This window comes from Podarcis bocagei (genome assembly GCF_964188305.1).
Source record: "Podarcis bocagei genome assembly, chromosome: 3".
Classification (NCBI taxonomy): domain Eukaryota; kingdom Metazoa; phylum Chordata; class Lepidosauria; order Squamata; family Lacertidae; genus Podarcis; species Podarcis bocagei.
The window spans coordinates 78449277-78471861 of record NC_138127.1 but is presented as its reverse complement, the minus strand read 5'-3'; the positions used below and the strand labels follow the sequence as shown (position 1 = coordinate 78471861).

The window sequence follows — 22585 nt, the reverse complement described above, 5'->3', positions numbered from 1 at the left end:
TGGGCTTTCATCTTGCGAAGGAAGCCCATAGGGAAATTCGTTTTGCGAAGCGCCTCCAAAACGGAAAACCCTTTCGTCTAGCGGGTTTTCCGTCTTGTGGGGCACCACTGTACCTGAGCTCTATAGTTAGAGACTTACCATTTCCCCAGTTGGCTTGGCCCCCAATTTCTCTTACTACAGAATTTGGGGCTGGTGGTGGAGGAAATCATTATTCTTCCCCCTTGCTACCCCCCCCCAAAGCATAAGAGAGGGACTTCCAAGAAGGTGAAGCGGGACTTCACCCCAGGGTATCTCGCAAGCCCTCGAGGCAGCGACGCTTCCACCCCCTGGAAACAGCAGGTAGGGAGAGCGCTCTTGTGCCCCGGTCCTGCTTTGAGTGCTTCTCATTGAGGCGTCTGCTTGGCCACTCACTCTACATGGGCCCTTGTGGCCTTGATCCAGTAGCCGGGTCCTTCTTTGGAAAGAGCGAGCGCCTCCTAAGCACGTGCAGAGCGCCTCCCTCCGCCCCGCCATGCGGAGCTCAGCCTGCACGTGGGCAGGCCCTTTGCGTCACGTGCGCTTGGCGCGCTGCTCTCTCCAGCTTCCTCCCGGCCGGGCCAGCGGCTCCACCTCTTTTCCTTTGCCTCTTTGAGCCGCTTAATTCCCAGCAAGCAATTAGCAGGCTCTCTCCACCTCCTCCTCCTCCCGGCTTTGCTGCTGCGCAGCTCTTTTCCTCCACTGACGGCGCGCTGCGCCTTGGAGAGGTTCCCGCTTCCCCGAGGGGGGCCGGCCAAACGCGCCCCCCCAAATGTTGCGCCCGGTGCGGCCGGCACCCCTGGCACCCCCCACGCTACGCCACTGCCTGGAAGCACCCACTGTGTGTAAACATACCCGTGAGATGGGAGTGGGGAACCCTTTTCAGCCTGAGGGCCACATTGTCTTCTGAGCAATGTTCCAGGGGCTACATGTCGATGATTGCGGGTGGCAAAGGCTAAAGTGGGCAGAGCAAAATATGCACACTCACACATCCCTCTCTACCCTCCATCAAACAGATTGTTTCTGTACATTTCTCACCTAGGTATCGGCAGTGATGCATTCATTCATTCATTCATTCATTCATTCATTAACTTCCTTTGAGTGTATTTATGCCCAAGGCAGCTTATACTATAAAACAGAGCAAACAATGTCAGTGCTGATTCCATAACATTTCAGTTAAAACAATACAGTCAAACTTCAGATGTCGAACGTAATCCATTCTAGAAGACCATTCGACTTCCGAAATGTTCGATACCCGCAGCAGTTATTTCCAGGTTTTCAGCATTTGGGAACCAAAATGTTTGAAAATGGAGCTGTTCGACAACCGAGTTTTGATTGTAATATAAAACAACTAAGTTCAAGTGTGTGGCAGATAAAATACCAATAATATGGCAGACAGATCCAGCCTTGCTTCCTGAAATAGATGCACCTTTAAAAGGCAGTGAAAAACTTGGCAAAGGTGCCAAATTAATCTCCCAAGAAGGAGAGTTCCACTGCACAGTCACAAAGGAGAGAGAGTGATATGGCACTAATATATTGCTTGCAACAATATATTCTGCAACAACAGAATGCTGAACTATTTAAGCCTTCAATCTGATCCAACAGGGCTCTTGTGTTGTCTCCCGTGTTTCCACCACCCAACATGTAGGGGAACCTCCTCAGACAATGTTTGGCTTATACAGGAAGAGAAAGTCCTTCAGATATCCTGTACCTGAGGCAGCAACCCTATTCAGGGAATGGCCTTCTCACTGAAACAGAGCACCTCTGGTTTGTCCAGATTGGTAACTGTCAGTTTATTGAACTGAATCCAGTCCTAGATGCTGCTCTAGGGTTTCCAGGTAAGAGTGTGAATAAATATTGTCTCTTGTTGCGAGATAATAAAGTCGTTAGAGCAAGCAATTTCTCTCCTTCCTTTCTCTTCCACACAACAACTGATTGTATTATAGTTGATTCGTGTGACACTTGATGCATGACCAGATGTTGATGAAATCAATCCTTATCCAACTTCACGGCAAAGCAGTTGTTTGTATCATCAAGAATGCAGACTGCTCCTCAGCATGCAGTGAAAATTGTGCTTTATTATTATTATTGCTCGCTTTATCATACCCCGGCTATCTAAGCTGAACAAATGAAAGTATTAAAGGATTCACTTCCCCATATCAGGAGCTTAAATAAGAATTAACTAAACAATTGAACAGTTATGAGCCAAAGGGAGACACCCTCCACAGGTGATGGAAATGCCCCAAAGTAAATTAATCCTCCTAAATGATCAAAAGCAGTACTATAAATAACACAGTTTGTTATGGTTACAGGTAGGTAGCCGTGTTGGTCTGCCGTAGTCAAAAGAAAATAATCCTTCCAGTAGCACCTTAGAGACCAACTAAATTTGTTATTGGTATGAGCTTTCATGTGCATGCACACTTCTTTGAAAGCTCATACCAATAACAAACTTAGTTGGTCTCTTAAGGTGCTACTGGAAGGAATTTTCAAATTTTGTTTCGACAGTTTGTTATAATTATCCTTTGGATCCCATACTTTTAAAATTAAATTAAGTTTAACAGAGTTGATGTTAAACATTTTTGTTCTGGACAATAAAAAAAGAATGGTTAATGAACTTACAGGGCATTGCAATTACAGATGGCTAATAACAGTTATATCAGGGCCCTTCCAGACCGATATTTTATTATGGATGTATTCTTCAGCATATTCTTGACACAATGATAGTGCACTAATGATGGGTTTATTCAGCTTTTGTTTGTTATGTGATGCTTCCCCAGTGCTACGCATCATTGCTGTCTGGAATGGCTATAGCTCAGTAGAAGCAGCAGCAACAACAACAACAACAAGAACAGCTTCCAACAGGACACTGAAAACAGAATAAAACTTCAAACATTAAAAACTTCCCTAAATAGGGCTGCCTTCAGATGTCTTCTGAAAGTCAGATAGTTGTTTATTTCCTTGACATCTGATGGGAGGGCATTCCACAGGGCGGGCACCACTACCGAGAAGGCCCTCTGCCTGGTTCCCTGTAACTTCGCTTCTCGCAGTGAGAGAACCGCCAGAAGGCCCTCAGCGCTAGACCTCAGTGTCCAGGGTGAACGATTGGGGTGGAGACACTCCTTCAGGTATACTGGACCGAGGCCGTTTAGGGCTTTAAAGATCAACACCAACACTTTGAATTGTGCTCAGAAACATACTGGGAGCCAATGTAGGTCTTTCAGAACCGGTGTTATATGGTCTCGGTGGCCACTCCCAGTCACCAGTCTAGTGGCCACATTTTGAATTAGTTGTAGTTTCCGGGTCATCTTCAAAGGTAGCCCCATGTAGAGCGCATTGCAGTAGTCCAAGTGGGAGATAACTAGAGCATGCACCACTCTGGCGAGACAGTTTGCAGGCAGGTAGGGTCTCAGTCTGCGTACCAGATGGAGCTGGTAGACAGCTGCCCTGGACACAGAATTGACCTGCGCCTCAATGGACAGCTGTCAATCCAAAATTTATCCCAGGCTGCACATCTGGTCCTTCAGGGGCACAGTTACCCGATTCAGGACCAGGGAGTCCTCCACACCTGCCCGCCTCCTGTCCCCCCAAAACAGTACTTCTGTCTTGTCAGGATTCAACCTCAGCTAGCCACCATCCATCCTCCAGCCGCCTCCAGACAATCACAGGACCTTCACTGGTTTTGATTGAAAAGAGAGGTAGAGCTGGGTATATCATCCGTATACTGATGATCATATAGATGTTAAAAAGCATGGGGGAGAGGACGGAAGCCTGAGGCACCCCACAAGTGAGAGCCCAGGGTCCGAACATTCATGCCCCCCCCCACTTTCTGAACATGGCCCAGGAGGAAGGAGTGGAACCACTGTATAACAGTGCCCCCAGCTCCCAGCCCCTCTCTAGACCGTGGGTAGGCAAACTAAGGCCCTGGGGCTGCATCCGGCCCAATCACCTTCTCAATCCGGCCTGCAGATGGTCCAGGAATCAGCATGTTTTTACATGAGTAGAATGTGCCCTTTTATTTAAAATGTATCTCTGGGTTATTTGTGGGGCCTTCCTGGTATTTTTAAATGAGTAGGATGTGTGATTTTATTTAAAATGCATCTCCGGGTTATTTGTGGGGCATAGGAATTCGTTCATTTTCTTTTTCAAAATATAGTCCGGCCCCCCTCAAGGTCTGAGGGACAGTGGACCGGCCCCCTGCTGAAAAAGTTTGCTGACCCCTGCTCTAGACGGTCCAGAAGGATGTTGTGGTCGATGGTATCAAAGGCCACTGAGAGATCCAGCAAAAGCTGAACAAAAATAAACCAGAACCTTTATGGTATAAAAAGTTATGGGATTTCACCAGGAAGTTAAGGGATATGTACTGCTTGGAAGCAAAGCTGTTTGACCACCCCAAAACCTTTGTAGGGAATGTACAAACTGAAAAATGGGATCATGTGTGACTGCTCTTATACAGTGCTGTGGCTACAGAAGGGCTAGCCAGTTTTTTTTACTCTGGGTGAAGCCTCCAGAGGGGTGCCATTGAGGTTCCCAATGTTTGTGTGTGCGCACGCGCAGATGTGTGTGTGGGGGGGTGCCAAACTGGGTCTTTGACCTGGGTGAAATAAAGTCTAATTTTGCCACTGCCTCATAGCATCCTAAGTACAAATCATCATCAGTGTGCAGCAACAAAGATATCTGGAGGACCCCTCAAAGAAAGGACTCCAGACAACAAATATAGCTGGGACAAAATGTCTTCCCTTTGTAAATTCTGCAAATAAATTCTATTGAGAGGGGTTCTGTGTAGACAGGATGCGAACGTTCTTGAACTACTCTAATATATGACTATTCCATATTATTCCTGGGTTATTTATTTTCTTGTTGCAATTGGTAATGAACAATAAGATAGCATAAACTTATTGGGCTGGATACAGACTGACAGTGCACTCCTATACATGTTGACTAAGTACTACTGAGCTAGGTGAGGGACACACCTCAGAGCAAGTGTTTCTTAGGCTGAAATCCTAAATTAGGCAGCAACCCTAATCCCACTTATCAATGAGTATTAGCTTCTGAGAATATATGTTTAGGATTGCACAATTGGTCATTCCCCCCCCCCTATTTTTTTTGTCCCATTGAAATCACTGGGACAATTCAGTCATAAAGTTCAACTAACATATAGCACAAACTTATGCGTGCTACTCAGAATTAAGTCCCAAAGAGTTCATTGCAGCCTGATTCTGGATCAAATGCTTTATCTTCTTAAAATATTTAGATCACTATCCATACTCTCTCACCCACAATATTATAAGTAAAGTTATACTAGAACCAGGAAGGAAGAATAAGGCTCAGTTCACAAGCAGAGGCAACACTTATATGGGACTTCTCTGGGGGCTCTTTGGATAAAAGGAGGGGGTTCCTTTCCACCAACTTGAAGGATAGGGGGAGTCTCCACCCCCATCGTTCACTGAGGTCCAGCTCCAAGGGCCTTCTGGGAGTTCCCTCACCTGCAAGAAGTGAGGTTACAGGAAACCAAGCAAAGGACCTTCTCGGTAGTGGTGCTCGCCATTTGGAACGCCCTCCCATCAGATGTCAAGGAAATAAACAACTATCTGACTTTTAGAAGACGTCTGAAAGCAGCCCTGTTTGGAAAAATTTTAATGTCTAATGTTTTACAATTTTTTATGTGCTATATGCCGCCCAGAGTGGCTGGGGAAACCCAGGCAGATGGGCGGGGTATTATTATTATTATTATTATTATTATTATTATTATTATTATTATTATTACTACTACTACTACTATTATTGGTGGGGCAAGGGTAGACTGGTTTACTGTTACTCAGGGAAAAGGAGCAGGAGGCAAACCTTTTAAGGAGTTATTTGTGGAAGACAGCAAGCTACAGTAGTATCTGTACTGCATCTATGCCACGCCTTCCAAAAACCCCACTGTACTATTTGGGAACAGCGAAATCTACAGGTTTAGAGGAAAAGCATAGTTTAGAACCTAGAAATATTGGAAGCTGCCTTATACTGATTCAGATCATTGGTCAATCTAGCTTGATATTGTCTACGCTGACTAGCAGTAACTCTCCAGAATTTCAGGGAAGGCTCACAGCCACCTCTAACTAGAGAAACCAGAGATTGAATGTGGGACTTTCCATATACATGCAGAGCAGATACCACCACTGACCCATGGACCTTCCCCTACAAAGTGAATAAGCCTTACTCATATGCAATGTTCTGTGTTTATTTCAGCCAGATTCATTTGTGCATACTCATTGTCCACCCCCAAAAACAGCACTTTAAAGGTGGAAGAAGAGTAATATGCCTGAAGGATAAAGGACCTGAGTGACTCAGAGGGATTTGGATCAAATCCCTTGGTTGTACTGAGGCATGAATCATATGCTCCCTCTGTGTCCATAAAGAGCTGATAGTATGTTCCAAAACTCTATATGTGATTATCTTTATACTGATGATGCAAAACTGAGTCTCCAGCAGCTACTTTAAGATAAACAGAAATATATTATGTTCTATATACTGATAAGCCTCCATTTGGTATGCTGGGGGTGGGGGCGGACATGGAAAAAAGTCAAAACATGAAACTAAAGAGTTACACCGGTGACCATTTCCCACCTACCCCCAAGCCATAAATACAACTGTAGGGAGACCACTGTAAAAACATAAGCAGGCTGCCATCATTTTAAATATTTCTTGATATGGCAAAGCCTTCCTGTTGGTGTGCAAGGAGGAAAGGTGTATAACATTTGCATAGATCATCAGGGGGGTTGGGCTGGCTGTTCATCAGTGTGCAGATGACACCCAGCTCTACCTCTCTTTCATATCAGAACCAGTGAAGGCGGTGAATGTCCTGTGTGAGTGCCAGGAGGCGGGTGGAGGATGGATGGCGGCTAACAGATTAAGGTTGAATCCTGACAAGACTGAAGTACTTTTTCTGGGCTATGGGGCGGGCGGGTGTAGGGGACTCCCTGGTCCTGAATGGGGTAACTGTGTCCCTGAAGGACCAGGTGCATAGGCGCCGACTCCATGGGGCCTGAGGGAGCCCGAGCCCCCTCAAAAATTTGTTTGGGGGGGCTCCGCCCCCCCAATAATATCGGGCGCCCCTCCAGCAGAGCGCCACCGCCGCCCCTCCCCCAGCCCAAAATGCACAGGGTCGGGCTGCATGCCTCCTGCCCTCCCTCCCGAGCAAAAGCTCCACCCAATTTCCTTCGGAGCTGATTAATAGGCGCAGCACGCTCTCCCCTATTCGCTCACGAGGAGGCGGCGCCACTTTATTTGCATATTCATGAGCTTATTTATTATTCATGAGCTTTCGCGGGCTCCCCCAATATTTTTTATAAGTCGGCGCCCCTGACCAGGTGCACGGCCTGGGAGTCATTTTGGACTCACAGCTGTCCATGGAGATGAAGGTTAATTCTGTGTCCAGGGCAGCTGTCTACCAGCTCCATCTGGTACGCAGACTGAGACCCTACCTGCCCGCAATCTGTCTCGCCAGAGTGGTGCACGCTCTAGTTATCTCTCGCTTGGACTACTGCAATGTGTTCTATGTGGGGCTACCTTTGAAGGTGACCCGGAAACTGCAATTAATCCAGAATGCGGCAGCTAGACTGGTGACTGGGAGTGGCCGCCGGGACCATATAACACTGGTCCTGAGAGATCTGCATTGGCTCCTCCTAGTACGTTTCAGAGCACAATTCAAAGTGTTGGTGCTGACCTTTAAAGCCCTAAACGGCCTCGGTCCTATATACCTGAAGGAGCGTTTCCACCCCCATCGTTCACCCCGGACACTGAGGTCCAGCGCCGAAGACCTTTTGGCAGTTCCCTCATTGTGAGAAGTGAGGTTACAGGGAACCAGACAGAGGGCCTTCTCGGTAGTGGCGTCCACCCTGTGGAACGCCCTCCCATCAGATGTCAAGGAAATAAGCAGCTATCCTCTTTTAAAAAGACATCTGAAGGCAGCCCTGTTTACGGAAGTTTTTAATATTTAATGCTGTATTGTTTTCAACACTCGATTGGGAGCCGCCTAGAGTGGCTGGGGAAACTCAGCCAGATGGGCGGGGTATAAATAATAAATTACCGGCACTATTATTATTACTATATTATGTTGTAATTCTTTGGTTTGTAAGTTCCAGGGTCTTTACTTTCAGATGAGTGTGATGTATCAGGGTTTAACAAATCGTATCACTTTTCAGGGCTCTGCTGCTTTTCAGCTGATTATTCTACCTTGATGGCTTTGTCAAATCTCCTCTACTTACCCTGACTTTGCTGTGGATTGCTATATTTCCCCATATAAATATAAAATGTGCCCCATGTATTCATAGCTCCAGACGTTATTTTTATGTAGGAGGCAGGCTCACTCTGCACAATCTGCTATTTCTCTAATATTCCTTTGGAAGATCCAGCTTTTTATTGCCACTTTAAGTATGCCATTCATGGCTGCCAGATTGTCACTACAGTGGTGCCTCGCAAGACGAAATTAATCCGTTTCGCGAGTCTCTTCGTCTTGCGGTTTTTTCGTCTTGCGAAGCACGGCTATTAGCGGCTTAGCGGCTATTAGTGGCTTAGCGGCTTAGCAGCTATTAACGGCTTAGCGGCTTTAAGAAAAAGGAAACAAACTCGCAAGAACTCGCAAGACGTTTCGTCTTGCGAAGCAAGCCCATAGGGAAATTCGTCTTGCGAAGCGACTCAAAAAACGGAAAACCCTTTCGTCTAGCGAGTTTTTCGTCTTGCGAGGCATTCGTCTTGCGGGGCACCACTGTACTACTGGCACTGGTGAGTACTTGGTTAAAATGCACCACTGTTGCATACCTCCCCTGCCAACATTTCTCCAATGAAAATAGGGGTGTCCATAAAATAATAAGAATAATAAAAGTACAGTGGTGCCTCACAAGACGAAATTAATTTGTTCCGCGAGTTTTTTCGTCTAGCGAATTTTTCGTCTTGCGAAGCACGGTGTCGGAAAAGTTTTGGAAAAGCTTCAAAAATCGCCAAAAACCTCAAAAAAGGCTACCACACCGCCTTCTATGAGTTGCTCCTCAAAGTCAAGTCGCAACTGTATTAACGGTGTTAAGTAAAAGGAAACAAACTTGCAAAAAACGCAAGACATTTTCGTCTTGCAAAGCAAGCCCATAGGGAAATTCGTCTTGCGAAGCAGCTCAAAAACCACAAAACCCTTTCGTCTAGTGAGTTTTTCGTCTTGCGAGGCATTCGTCTTGCGGGGCACCACTGTAATGATAATAATTTTATTACTTATACCCCGCCTATCTGACTGGGTTGTCCCAACCGCTCTGAGTGGCTTCCAACATATATAAAAACATAATAAAACATTAAACATTTAAATACTTCCCTATACAGAGCTGCCTTCAAATATCTTCTGAAGGTTGTATAGTTACTTATCTCCTTGACTCCATACCCCCCAACATTTCTCCAATGTTGAGAGCCAGTGTGGTGTAGTGGTTAAGAGCGGTAGACTCGTAATCTGGTGAACCGGGTTCGATTCCCAGCTCCTCCACATGCAGCCGCTGGGTGACCTTGGGCTAGTCACACTTCTCTGAAGTCTCTTAGCCCCACTCACCTCACAGAGTGTTTGTTGTGGGGGAGGAAGGGAAAAGGAGATTGTTAGCCGCTTTGAGACTCCTTAGGGTAGTGATAAAGCGGGATATCAAATCCAAACTCTTCTTCTTCAATGAAAATAGGAACTAAGGAAAAGTGGGACATTCCAGGATCAAATCAGAAACCGGGACGGTTGCTCCTTGTGGCCTTGAAATTTTGACTTTCCAAAACAAGGACTTCTAAAGTTGGAGCTGATCTATCTGGTAGAACATTGAATTGCCATTAGTTCCTTTTCAGGTCAACCAGAAGATTCATGAAACAGAGATTGAAATCCGGGTATCCTGATGTCAAAGTTCCATTGGGACCACACCAGCACAACTATACACATAGAGAGTTTCTCTCATGGACTTATTTCAGGAATATTTGGATTGCTTGGCTTTGAGATACTGAGTTGCGCATGCCATTATTATTTTGGCATGGTATATTTGTTTAAGATTACATGTAATATAAGGTGTTGAAATGCTGTACGTTATTGCTAATGAGTTTTTGTAAACCACAGAGTTGTTTAGCTTGTGATTTATCTCTCTGTATTCCTTGAGAGTGATATTGGACTCCAAGTCTCATCAACCTCATCCACCATGGTCAGTGGTCAGGGATGATGGGAATTGCAGTCCCAAACTTCTGAAAGGCATCAAGCTAGAGAAGGCTGGTCTACATTGATTGCCAGTAAGTCTCCAGGGTTTCAGATGGTATTTTCTAGACCTGGAGATACCAGGGTCTGAACATGAGACCATCTGCATGGAAAGCATGTGCTCTACTACTGAGCTATGCCCCACTCCTGACTTGACTGAAACACCGAGCACATACAAAAGGAATTAAAGAAATGTTTTAAAATAACTAATGCTTCAAAAATATATGTACAGGGTATGATTCACTTAAAGCGTTCCACCAGTTGGGAGCCCTGCTCAAGGACTTTTGATTGTGCAGTAAGTATCTCCCCACCTCACGGCCCCCAAAATAGGTTCAGGTGGGTCAGGAGAACCCCTAGAACTGGGGGGGAAGGGGGGAGGGAGAGAGAGAGAGAGAGAGAGAGAAATCTCTCTGTCTGACAGGCCAAAATGCTTGGTGTGGCAGAATGATCACCTTCATGCAACGTTGAATTTCTCCCCTGATGTTTTCAAGCAAACATCTAGAAGGGAGAATCAGTCGTGCCCTCTGACATCCATGTTTCCCCTCCAAAACAAACACAGTTGAAAATGTTTATTGATAGAAAACATGGGTTCAACAGGGCTTTCTTGTTGAATCTCCTGGGTTGAGGATCTCCCTTCCAAGAGAGTTTAATTGCTCTCCTAATTGATTATATTTAGGTGGGCAAATTTTTTCTTCCACCAGGCTTCTGATTGAATTTCTCCCTGCTTGTGGATTTGTTTTGGTTCTCTTCCTAATGCTTTCTGTTTTTATAACCTTTTAAAATGGAATTTGTAATGTTGTAAACTAGCACCTGGGTGTCGTCTTTGAGGGCTAAGGGGCATTCAATCAATCAATCAATCAATCAATCAATCAATGGATATCATTGATATTGCAAACACCCACAAACATGTCAAGGCATTCTGGGATTATTGCTCTCTGCTACTGATATCTGACTCAGCTGTCCTTCTCTGAACAAGGACCTTAGTAACATGTCCTGAACTGCCTTGACCAATGGTGACAATCCTAAAAATAACTCCTGTTGTGTCATTACAATGCAGTTCATGTGCAACACTGTCTGTACTTTGACAATGATGGTGTTCATTCTCTTAAAATATCTTCCAGGCATTCCATTCTTAAGGACATCTTGTTGACATCAATCGATTCTTAAAGTATAAGACTAAAAGCACAAACACACATGAAAACTCCAAGGCCCATTGAGCTTTTTAAACTTCTGAACAAAGTACTTTTACACTTTGTGCTGCACAGAATTATGCCAGCATTTACATCAAAAATTATGAGCAACAAATGACTTTTAACCCTCAGTTCTGCTCATTTACATTGCATAGATCTTATTTATAAAAATAGGATTGTGCTGTAAGACTAAGGAATCTTACAGAACAACTCTAGACTTGAGACCTGTCAGTTGAGGAGCTTCAGGATTTGGCAAAAGCCCCAAGACATCAGTGGAGTGTTAAGTCTCACCGCTGCTTTGAAAAATATGTTCCCTATCCTATGGAGTGAACTACTGATCAATATGGGCCTACAGTTACCTTTGTTCCATGTCCTGCCCCATGCCCTTAGCTCCATGGTAACTGAATCATTTCATACCATGGATGGGTCTGCTTGACCATCGGTCCCAGACACTGAGCTATGTGTGCTCTCTGCAAGTGACCTGCCAAGGTAGCTATGGGCGTGCTGTGTTGCATGGATTCTCCTTCCTCCTCTTTCTGTAGTGTGCTCAAAAAAATAATTACAGGGGGTTGCATAAGGGGATTCAAATTCATGCCTATTGTTTCGCCTGGAGACTTCCAATAAGTGGCCTCACTGCTGGCTGTGCCACTGGGCCTGATGGACTGTGGGTGCTGTGATTGTGGGGGTGGTGATGCAGTGGGAGTGGCCCTGTCGTCGTGAGTTTATTGGTTCCCTCCATGTATGGGAAGCATATGGGCACTGTCACCAGCACAGTCTCTGATTGGTTGCCAGGGATGTAGGCATGTCTGTCATTTTTACTCTTTTTGTTCTGTTGTGCATTTCCTCCTTCCATGCTTGGGCCAATCACATATAGGATGCAGCAGCTACTCTACAAGTATCTCCCCTACCTCCACCCAGGTGTAATTAAGAGTACAGGATTGCTCTGAGCCTTAGGACAGATTTGTGTATGCACTATCTTTTTTTTTTTATAAAAATTTTATTGGTTTTACAAGAATTTTTTATAGACACATACAAACAAATAAAGAAACAAACAAACATGTATAATTTCATATCCTTTTTTCATAAACCTTACTTCGTCGACTTCCCCAAACCTCCCCTTTCTGCATCCCAATTCCCAAAATTTTTCCAGCAAATCCTAACACTTAATTTCATCAGATTTATCCCTTATTCTTTTCTTTTACTTAATCTTTTTCAGCTGTACACCCCTTTTTCCCCTCAAATCTAGACATTTTAGCACTCATTAATTTTACAATATTTCTTAAGGTAAACTTTAATTTTTTTCCAATCTTCTTCCGCCGTCTCTTTCCCCTGATCACGGATTCTGCCAGTCATTTCAGCCAGTCCCATATAGTCTATCACCTTCGTCTGCCATTCTTCCAGAGTGGGTAGATCTTGAGTCTTCCAATGCTTTGCGATGAGTATTCTTGCTGCTGTAGTAGCATACATAAAGAAAATTCTATCTTTCTTTGGCACCAACTGGCCGACAATGCCCAAGAGAAAGGCCTCTGGTTTCTTGGGAAAGGTACATTTAAGCACCTTTTTCATTTCATTATATATCATTTCCCAGAAAGCCTTAATCTTTGGGCACGTCCACCAAAGGTGATAAAAAGTACCTTCAGTTTCTTTGCATTTCCAACACTTATTATCGGGCAAATGGTAGATTTTTGCTAGCTTGACTGGGGTCATGTACCACCTATAGATCATTTTCATAATATTTTCCTTTAAGGCATTACATGCCGTAAATTTTATACCGGTGGTCCACAACTGTTCCCAGTCAGCAAACATAATGTTATGACCAATGTCCTGTGCCCACTTAATCATAGCTGACTTAACTGTTTCATCTTGTGTATTCCATTTCATCAACAAGTTATACATTCTAGACAAATTCTTAGCATTGGGCTCTAACAATTCTGTTTCTAATTTTGATTTCTCCACCTGGAAGCCAATTTTCCTGTCTTGTTTATAAACCTCCATTATTTGATAATAATGGAGCCAATCTCGTACTTTGGTCTTCAATTTCTCATGACTCTGTAGTTTCAGTTTATCACCCTCTTGTTCCAAAATTTCCCAATACTTTGGCCATTTGGCCTCCATATTGAGTTTTTTCACAGCTTTAGCCTCCAATGGTGACAACCATCTAGGAGTTTTGTTTTCCATCAAATCTTTATATCTAATCCAGAAATTATATAATGCTTTTCTAACAATGTGGTTTTTGAAAGCTTTATGCACTTTGACCTTGTCATACCATAGATATGCATGCCATCCAAATACATTATTAAAACCTTCTAAGTCCAAGATATCTGTATTCTCGAGGAGCATCCACTCTTTCATCCAGCAGAACGCTGCTGATTCATAGTACAATTTTAAGTCCGGCTGGGCAAATCCCCCTCTTTCCCAGATTTGTGTATGCACTATCATAACACAAGCTTACTTTTTTTATATGATAAAAAGTAAAAAGTACACGTGCAACACACCTAATTCTAGTAACACATCACTAAAAGCCTCATGCAAAGATGCTCTTCCTCATTCAAATTCTTTAATTCTGTGCTTATCCAAAGGTTTGCAGCCACGGTTACCTTTCAGGAAAGGCATTCAGGCTATGCATCCACAAATCAGAGTATTTTCTTGACTTCAAAGACTTTGCTCCAGGAAAACTAGTTGACAGCCTCGGAACTTACTTTGCATATGGTTATGTATAGGAGGCATATTGTATTTCAGTTTGACATATTATTTTCCCTTACAGAATACATACATTCCTAATAAGGCATAGTCAAGTTAGGAATGTGATCGGCTACCGTTACAGTGCCATGGTCCTGTTTCTCACTCAGTATATTTCTTCAGTCTCTTCTCTTTTTCCTGGAGGGCCATGCCAGCTTTCTGACTGCAGATGAAACCTGTCTCAGACACTGGGCTTTTCTTTGAAGATGTGGCTTATGTAATGTGGAAAAAATGCAACCAAGATATTTCAAACACAAATGTAACCGAAGCATTCCAATCGCAGAGGGAAATGTTGCAAAATGTTGCCTTACTGAGTTTTCTTTTAATATAAAAAAGATTGAACACAATTTAGACAAGCGTCTATCTTTTTTGTTTGTTTTCAGGCAGCTACTGGAAACTTACTTTTAAAGAGGGTTTTCCCTGACCATTTTATCTTGTTTACTATACATAACTTATGCAACTTTGTGTTTTTAGGATCTGTTGTTTAGATCTGGGTTGTTGTTTTTTTTTTTACTTTCCTGTTGTATACTGCTTTGGAAACAATGGTTTGAAGTGGCTTATAAATCCCAGTCGCCCATCCCAGCATAATGGGGGTAGTCTAGGTGCAGCTCACCTGTGGTCTCAGTGGTGGTCTTGATTCTGGTTCAAGTACCACTGCACCACACTGGTTTTCAGCCGAGCGATCCAGTTTCTAGTGCACCCAAATAGTCCTGCTTTCCAGCCTTAATTCCCCTTTGAACTCACATCCAGCCGACTAGTGTCTCTGTCCCTGATCCCATGTTATTTTCTTTTAATATGCAGACCTGCTCCAAGCAACGGAACTTCAATCGGATATCACAGCTGCACCATTCCTGCTTCTAAAAGCTTGGGCTAGGCTCCAACAAAGACAGCCTGGCAGCAGAGACTTGGAGCGACTTGCTGACTATACAGCAATATGGGACATAGTCTACTCTATTATAATCGGGAGTTACTGCCAACAGCAGGTGTGGTGGCAGGACCCCCCCCCTCCTGTGAAAAGTTGTCCATGAGCCTCTGGCACTGTCTACCAGATCCATGAGCAGGTTCCCCTGGTAACCTAGGTGTTGGCTCCAGCTTTCTGTATTCTCTTTGCTCTGCAACACAGACAAATATAACATTTCCCGACAGCATGGCTGTAATAGAAAGAGGAAAGAAGAAAAAGTTAACTAGCTCTTTATGGGGCAGCAAGTAGGAGCCATGCATAGACGATGTTCTCCAGAAAGGAACCCTTGTTTCAGAACATCAGTAATGGAGGGTGGCCCTAAATTAAGGAGAATAAATCTGTTCATGTGCATTTATAAACCTATTTATAGCAAAGGGTTCGTCTTTGCCCCTCCACCAATGAAGGAGTATATTCTGTGCTCCAAATTATCATTTGTAATCCAAGACCTTTCTATAACTATTGCATGCAGCATACATGGAAAACACTAGCTCATGTATTTGTTCACCCTCTTGTTTTTCATTAGCTTCATCTTGCCAGATATAACGCATTACAGACTTCTCACACAGTTGGTTTGGTTTTTTAAAATTTGCTATGGTTTCCATCAGCATCTTAATTTAGGTCTGTGATATCATTGACCTCATCCTTTCACTTTGCAGATCAGAGTCCTTGTTTCGCATCCTGCCTCTTAATGGGACTATTTACCACCAGTCTGTATATACATGCATTAAGGGATGCAATTTCATCACTTATATTGCTGCTCAGTTGACTTCTCTCAACTTTGTTGGAAGTACTGTACCTCACTTCTCATTTATACCGGAGGTGCGGCTTGGCATCCAAATGGACAAGGATTAGGAAAAAGCTATCTTTGCAATTCCGCGTATTTAATTACGTGGTCTGCTCAGAAGCCACAGTCATCGATATAGATCTTTAGTTTGAGTGCCAACAGTAAACTTGAAGATATATATAGACAACCGTCCCCTCCCAATGTCTCCATTCTGATGACATCATCAGCTGGCCAACCACTGCTCAAGTGGCAATCAAGAGCTTTTCTTTTTCATAAAAATTATACCCCTGGTCTTTGCTGATTTTGTGCCATCAAAATCATTTAGAAAATGATTGGATATATATAACTCACCCCAATCTCAAGAGCCCTGATGGATCAGGTCAAAGACCCATCTAGCTCAGCATCCTCTTCTCACAGTAGCCAATAGATACCTATGGAAAGGCCCACAAGCAGGACGCCAATGCAACAGCAGTCTCCCCACTTGTGATTCCCAGCAGCTGGTTTTCCAAGGCACCCAGACTTCAACAGCAAAGGTAGAAGAACATTGTCAGCTTGGTGGTAGCCATGCATAATCTTATCCTCCATGAATTTTTAAAGCCATCCATGTTGGTGGCCATCATTGCACCTCATGGCAGGGAATTCCATAGTTTAATTATACATTGTGTGAAGAAAGACACCACATAGATTTTCACCAGTTCCCCAATCTTCCTGCATCCCCCCAAAAAAATTTTTTTCTTTTGCTCCAGGGGAACCTTCATAACAGCATAGGGCATGGTGAAGGGTGCTGTGGATTATGTTTTTTTGGGGCAAAAATCACCCCTTCAAGAGCCTTCCATTAACAGAACCATATCATTGGGGGTTGGGAGAGAGACTGTCATGTGTAGCAAGCTCTTTTTATTTTCCCAGTTACCCCACAACTGAAGCTTGCTGCTAATCTGATGTGTACGCAAGATGACATAAGATATGGGTAGGCTTCTCGTGGTGTTTCCTACACTGAAGTGGTAGCCCTCATGTAGGAATTCTGTCTTGTGTGAAACATCCCTCAAGTTGGAAAGTCAAAGGGATGATAATTGGTTCTTAAGTACTTGTCTCCTTGCAGCATTTGCTTCCTGGCAGCAGCCATAGCCAGAGTCACAATTTGGATTTCAAATTTAGCAAGTGATACATCATCCATGAGATGCAAAATACACAGAACCACAATTGCAAAAATACCCTTTAAATGTTTTAGAAGGAACATCGCAAACATGTTGCCAGATGAATTAACGTTTCTATAAAAAGACAGAAAGGGTCCTATAATATTCTATATCACTAGCACATGCTGTTATAATTACTATATCTAGCAGTAAGCTCCAGGGAAAGGTAAAATCTATACAATAAATTATAGTGAAGTATTCACAATAGACCTCCCCTTTCATACTTTAAAGAATATGACATTATATTTTGACCATTTTAGAGATAATAAAGCATTAGTTCACAGCTCTGCGCAGTACTTATTCTGCAAAGTCTTCAACAGCCCCATCATATGGTTCATGGTAAGAGGGATGCCATGTCACCTTTGCTTACACTAACTAACCTAAGCAATATTCTAGACTGTGCAAGCACCAATACAGTGGTACCTCTAGTTACAAACTTAATTCTTTCCCTAGGTCTGTTCTTAACCTGAAACTGTTCTTAACTAGAGGCGTGCTTTCACTAATGGGGCCTCTTGCTGCAGCTGTGCCTCCAGCACACGATTTCCGTTCTCATCCTGGGGCAGAGTTCTCAACTTGAGGTAACTCTTCCAGGTTAGTGGAGTTTGTAACCTGAAGTGTTTGTAACCTGAGGCGTCTAACTCGAGGTACCACTGTAGTTCAAATGCAGCAACAGGCTATAACTAAACACTGTGATATATGAACTCAATCTGAATGCATTTTCACAATCCAGTTGTCCGTCCATTCATCAAAACTGAGTGAAAGAATTCAGGGGAAAACCCCGAGTATACCTTTTAGGAAATAGCCCCTGTACACAGGGGATTCTCTCACACCAAACCTCTGGTTCAACACCATGTACATCCTGACCTACTTGACAAATGTCTTGTTTAATAGCGAAGAAGCATCCTAGGTTCTCTTCTGCTCCATGTGCCTTTAATAATTAACAATTAACAGACCACTCGGAGAAACCAACTTCAAAGGTAACTTTGCAAGTGAAAAAAGTCGGACTGCAAGGCCAATCTTACTATTAGGTTGAGTGATGGCATCCCATCACCTGTCTTAGAAATAAGATTCAACTGCCCATCTGGTCAGCTTCAGCATATGGAAAGGGAGATGAGGCATCATTTCATCATTAGCTTCAGATGGGCCAGCCTTGTTCCAGGTTGCCGATTGGCTCAGAGAACTAAGAACATAAGAAGAGCCTTCTCAATCAGGCCAATGGGCCATCTAGTAGAACATCCTGTTCTCACAGCAGCCAACCAGACACCTGTGGGAAACCTGCAAGCAGGATCTGAGGGCAAGAGCATTCTCCTCTTCTGTGGTTCCCAGCAACTGGTATTCAGAAGCATTCTTTCTCCACAGACTGAAGTAGGCATGTATCCTGTTTTACAGCAGACACTCTACTCTGAAGGACCTGTCTGTTTCAGGGATTTGGGACCTATGAGCTTCCAGATTAGCCATGCTAGCTGAGGCTGATGAGAGCTGGAGTCCAACAACATCAGGAGGACCACATCCCTACTCTACCTTAAGGACTGCCTGATGCAAGTCCTCTTTAAAATAAAGAACCATGAGAAGAGAGAGCAGGGTCCTTGAAGATTTTCATCAGCAATTAACATCTGGACAGCAAAAGGAGTAGACCAGGGGTCAGCAAACTACGGCCCGGGGGCCAGATGCAGCCCACTGGGCTTGTAAATCCGGCCTGCAGACCCTGCCGCCTGCTCGGTCAGTCCCCGTGCTAAACCGGCGCGGCGCGGAGGCCTCACCACACAGGGACTGACATCGATGCTGCCATGGCTTCGGATTGGCTGCAGGAAGCCAATCTGAAGCCGTGGATGCCTCTGGGCAACTCCCCTTCCTTCCCGCTGAGGCGGGCACGTATGGCCAAGAGCCGAGTGGGAGGAAGTGGTGGTGGTGGGGAGGCTGCCTCTGCCGGCCAGACCAGCGGCCTGGGCTCTGCACCCAGTGGACACATGGCCAAGGCAGAGGGCGCTGCTGCCACTGCTGAAGATAAGGCAGTGTTGGCAGGCATGAGTGGCGGCGGGAGGGGGTCCTTTCAGGAGAGGGTGGGTCTGGCCCCCCACAAGGTCTGAGGGACAGTGGACCAGCCTCCTTCTGAAAACACTTGCTGACCCCTGGAGTAGACACATACCATAGGTCACCTAGTCACACTTTTCTCCACTGCTGGGAGTTATATTTCAATTTAAATTATTGTAATTCTTTCTAAATGTTCGTTTATACATATAAATCAGCATAAGCAAATGTTGTGCAAATATGTGTGATATTTTGACCATTTTTTTGGTGATACATCTGTAACGACACTAATGTAGACCCAAAGTAGAAAATTATTTCCTTCTTAAATTGTCTGTATGCTGACATCTTTGTCTCTCTAGATTTCCCCCAGAAAAATACTCTTTTGGGTGAAATACTTCAAAGTGGAGTAATAATATTCAATAATATCCACATGCCTAGACTAGGGCTAGAGGAGAGCTTTGATGCACCACACATTTAAAGTCAAATCTATCAAATTCACACTTTCCAAAACTGTATGCCAACCAACACACAGCTATCCATCGAAATTCACACTTATGTGAATTTTGTGATACAGTCCTCCAACCAACCAGTGTTTGCAAAAATGTACTTAGTAGGGGAAATTGTGCATAAGATCTTAGTGAAAATAATATACAAAAAGCATTATATTGAAGATAATTGCTTCCAAAAACGTGTGCATTAGTCAAAACTACATATTAAAAGAGTGTATTATGCTAATGAATTTTCATAGGCATTAAAAAGAAAACCACAAATTTCTGCAAAAAAAATGAGAACCAAATTTGAGATTGGAAAAATGAGAAACTGAGAGAACCAAAACTGACAGATCCTTCCAACTCTTGTCTTTGAGGCCCTCTCAAACTCATTTGCAGAAGACACTCCTTGCTTGGGGTGTTTGATCTAAAGGCAGCCTGGTCTACAACAGGCCTGCTCTAGGAACTTCTCTATCATCCTCAAGCCAGCCTAAATTGTGACCTGCCAAGCTGAAGGCATGTTTTGCCATATTTTGTGGCACACCAGCAGTTTACTATAGCGCTTGTTTTTTATGCTTGCCTGGTACTGCAAAATTGGCATATAGGGAGAATGAGTTGTCAGGAATCTGGAAGGGCACAATAGGTGCTTTCAGCTTGGTAACACAAGTTGTGCAGGCCTTATCCACTTATACTTAGTGCTGAGGCTTTATTTTAGTTATTTAGTGCCACCAGTGGGCTTGGCACTTTGCAGAGTTACTTAGCTAAAACAAAGAGCTTAAAACTAAAATTAGAACAGTGGCAGGGCAGAAGGAGGACACTTTGTAATGCTACCTTGCCAGAGTAGCACAGGTAAAGAAAATGTCCCCTTTGTTCACAGATGTGATCAAACCTTTGTTTGGGAGAAGAATGTGGGTCACATTTTATTTTCACTTTTAAAGGCTTTTCTGCCTTTCCTCGGTGACTTGAAAAAGTCACACTTGCTCAAACACTCCAGCTCTTGAAGCAAGAGGGACTCTGCCAAATTCGGAATGTGTCTCTACATGAAACACACTTCACAGGTTTGCACAGATGCAGTGGCCGGGGTCCAAAGAGCTACTTTAGGGATACCTAAGGGAATAGGAAGATCTAGCAGGATTGTTGCCTTTCCCTCCCTGTTTAAACACTGCTTTTGAAATTACATCCCATTTCAAGAGAGGGTGGGTATGCTTTGTACCATGCAGAGTTGCTGCTGGAAACACCCAGTCCAAAATGTTACCTTTGAGGCGTGCAGAACTTGTCGGGCACCCCCTTGGATCCCAGCCAGCAGCTCTCTGTGTGCACAGCCCAGCACTACTTTCCATCGCAATACTCAGAGAAAAGGTGTGGTCGCAATCGGAGGATACAGTCAGCATACATGAAAGGGAAGTAATGCTAGCAATGTCAACTAGTTGATAATACCAGTGCCCTAAGGGATGCTCTTGGAATCAGTTTACTTAACTGTGGTGACTGGCTGAACACCCTTAACACTGTAATTGTTAAGGGAAGTTGCCTTGAGCAATAGAAAAGATGCTGTAAGAACTAACCAGTCATTCCCCAGCAACTGTACCAACAAGTAGAAAGAGGAAAGAAACTGACAGCTTTGTAAAGTTTTAAAGTACGTTTTAGGCTGCAATCCTAACCCCCATCTACTCGGGAAGACATCCTACTGAATCCAATAGGACTAACTTGGTGGGTCTGTAAACTGCCCTGTGATCCTCAGATGAAATAACAACTTCTGAGAAGACATGGTTAGGTTAAGATTTGCAGCCTTAATGTCCAAGTTGCAACCAAAGAGGTATCAGTTCCTTAGCATTCTGTGTCTTCTCTCCTTCTGTTAGGGAACTGACAGACATTTGAAGGGCAGCTATCGATTGCAATTCAGGTTGCGTGTCGAGACCCCGCAGCCACCCCCTCGTTGGAAATAACTCACACAAGGACACAGAATATTAGGTTTATGTTATTGGGCAAATTTTGGCCACAACTTGAAGGGAGCCAAAGAGGAAGTCCTCTGGCTCGCTCCTCTGTTTAAACGGCCCTGGCCACGCCCTCCAGGCCAGCGGGTTGGCTGGCCGGGCTCTGATGTGGCCGGGATCCCCCAGGCAACGGGGGACAAGGTCCCCCGCCCCCAGTGGGCAATGGATGGCCACGCGGTCCACCGCAACTCCTCCCCACTGGGAAGTGGAGCAGATTTGTAGCACAAGGTGTCAAAAGACAGACATTTAAGTGGCTGCACACACAGCCCAGTTCTGCGCCACACATTTGGAACAAGCCATGCGTTCCGAAGAAGCCATTAAATATGGCTTGGAGGTGAACTGGAATTTTCGGCAAACGGCGCTGAATTGCTTGCTATGCTTCTCAGATTCTTAATGAGGGAGTTGGGATTCCTCCATGGAGGAGTGAACCGTTGCCAGGGGAGTCACAAGGCTTCCCACTCACCTGCTGTGGGGCAAAACAGCAAGCAGAGGAGGACGGCATGCAAATGAACTGCTGTCACACAGCAGCAGAAGACTTTGCTCCAGAATACTGTCTCAAATTCAGCAAAACAAAGATGGGGACCTTCAGGCCAGGGGTCAAATGTGGTCCTCAGGAACTGCTCTGTCAGGCCCTTGGGACTCTCCCCAGCCATACCCTTCCGGAGTGCTTTTGCCAGGCTGGAATATAGATCCTTGAACTATGGCAATGCTTTGATGGAAAGAGGTGTGGTGGTGGTGGTGGTGGTGGTGTAGACACTCCTGACTTCTGCATGGCTGGAATGTGGCCTACTGTAGAAAGGTAAGAGTCAAAATCATTACTTTGCCCACTATTGCATCTGGTATGTGCCCACCACTGGTATATGACCCACAGAAGGTTGTCCATGAGGCAACGTGGCTCTTGGACTGGAAAATATCCCCCATGCCTGCATTAGAGCAATGCACAGAGTGCTAAATGTCTG

The 22585-nt window shown here is 44.3% G+C and overlaps 1 protein-coding gene and 1 long non-coding RNA gene across 5 annotated transcripts in view; one reads left to right on the top strand and one right to left on the bottom strand.

The window, feature by feature from the left end:
- The window catches only part of ENAH (ENAH actin regulator), a 152896-nt gene that overhangs the window by 75824 nt on the left and 54487 nt on the right, over positions 1-22585 (bottom strand). The window lies entirely within an intron of this gene.
- On the top strand, positions 890-15707 carry LOC308582948. Its single transcript, XR_014005964.1, has 2 exons — positions 890-1853; positions 14983-15707. It is a non-coding gene; the product is annotated as an uncharacterized lncRNA (long non-coding RNA).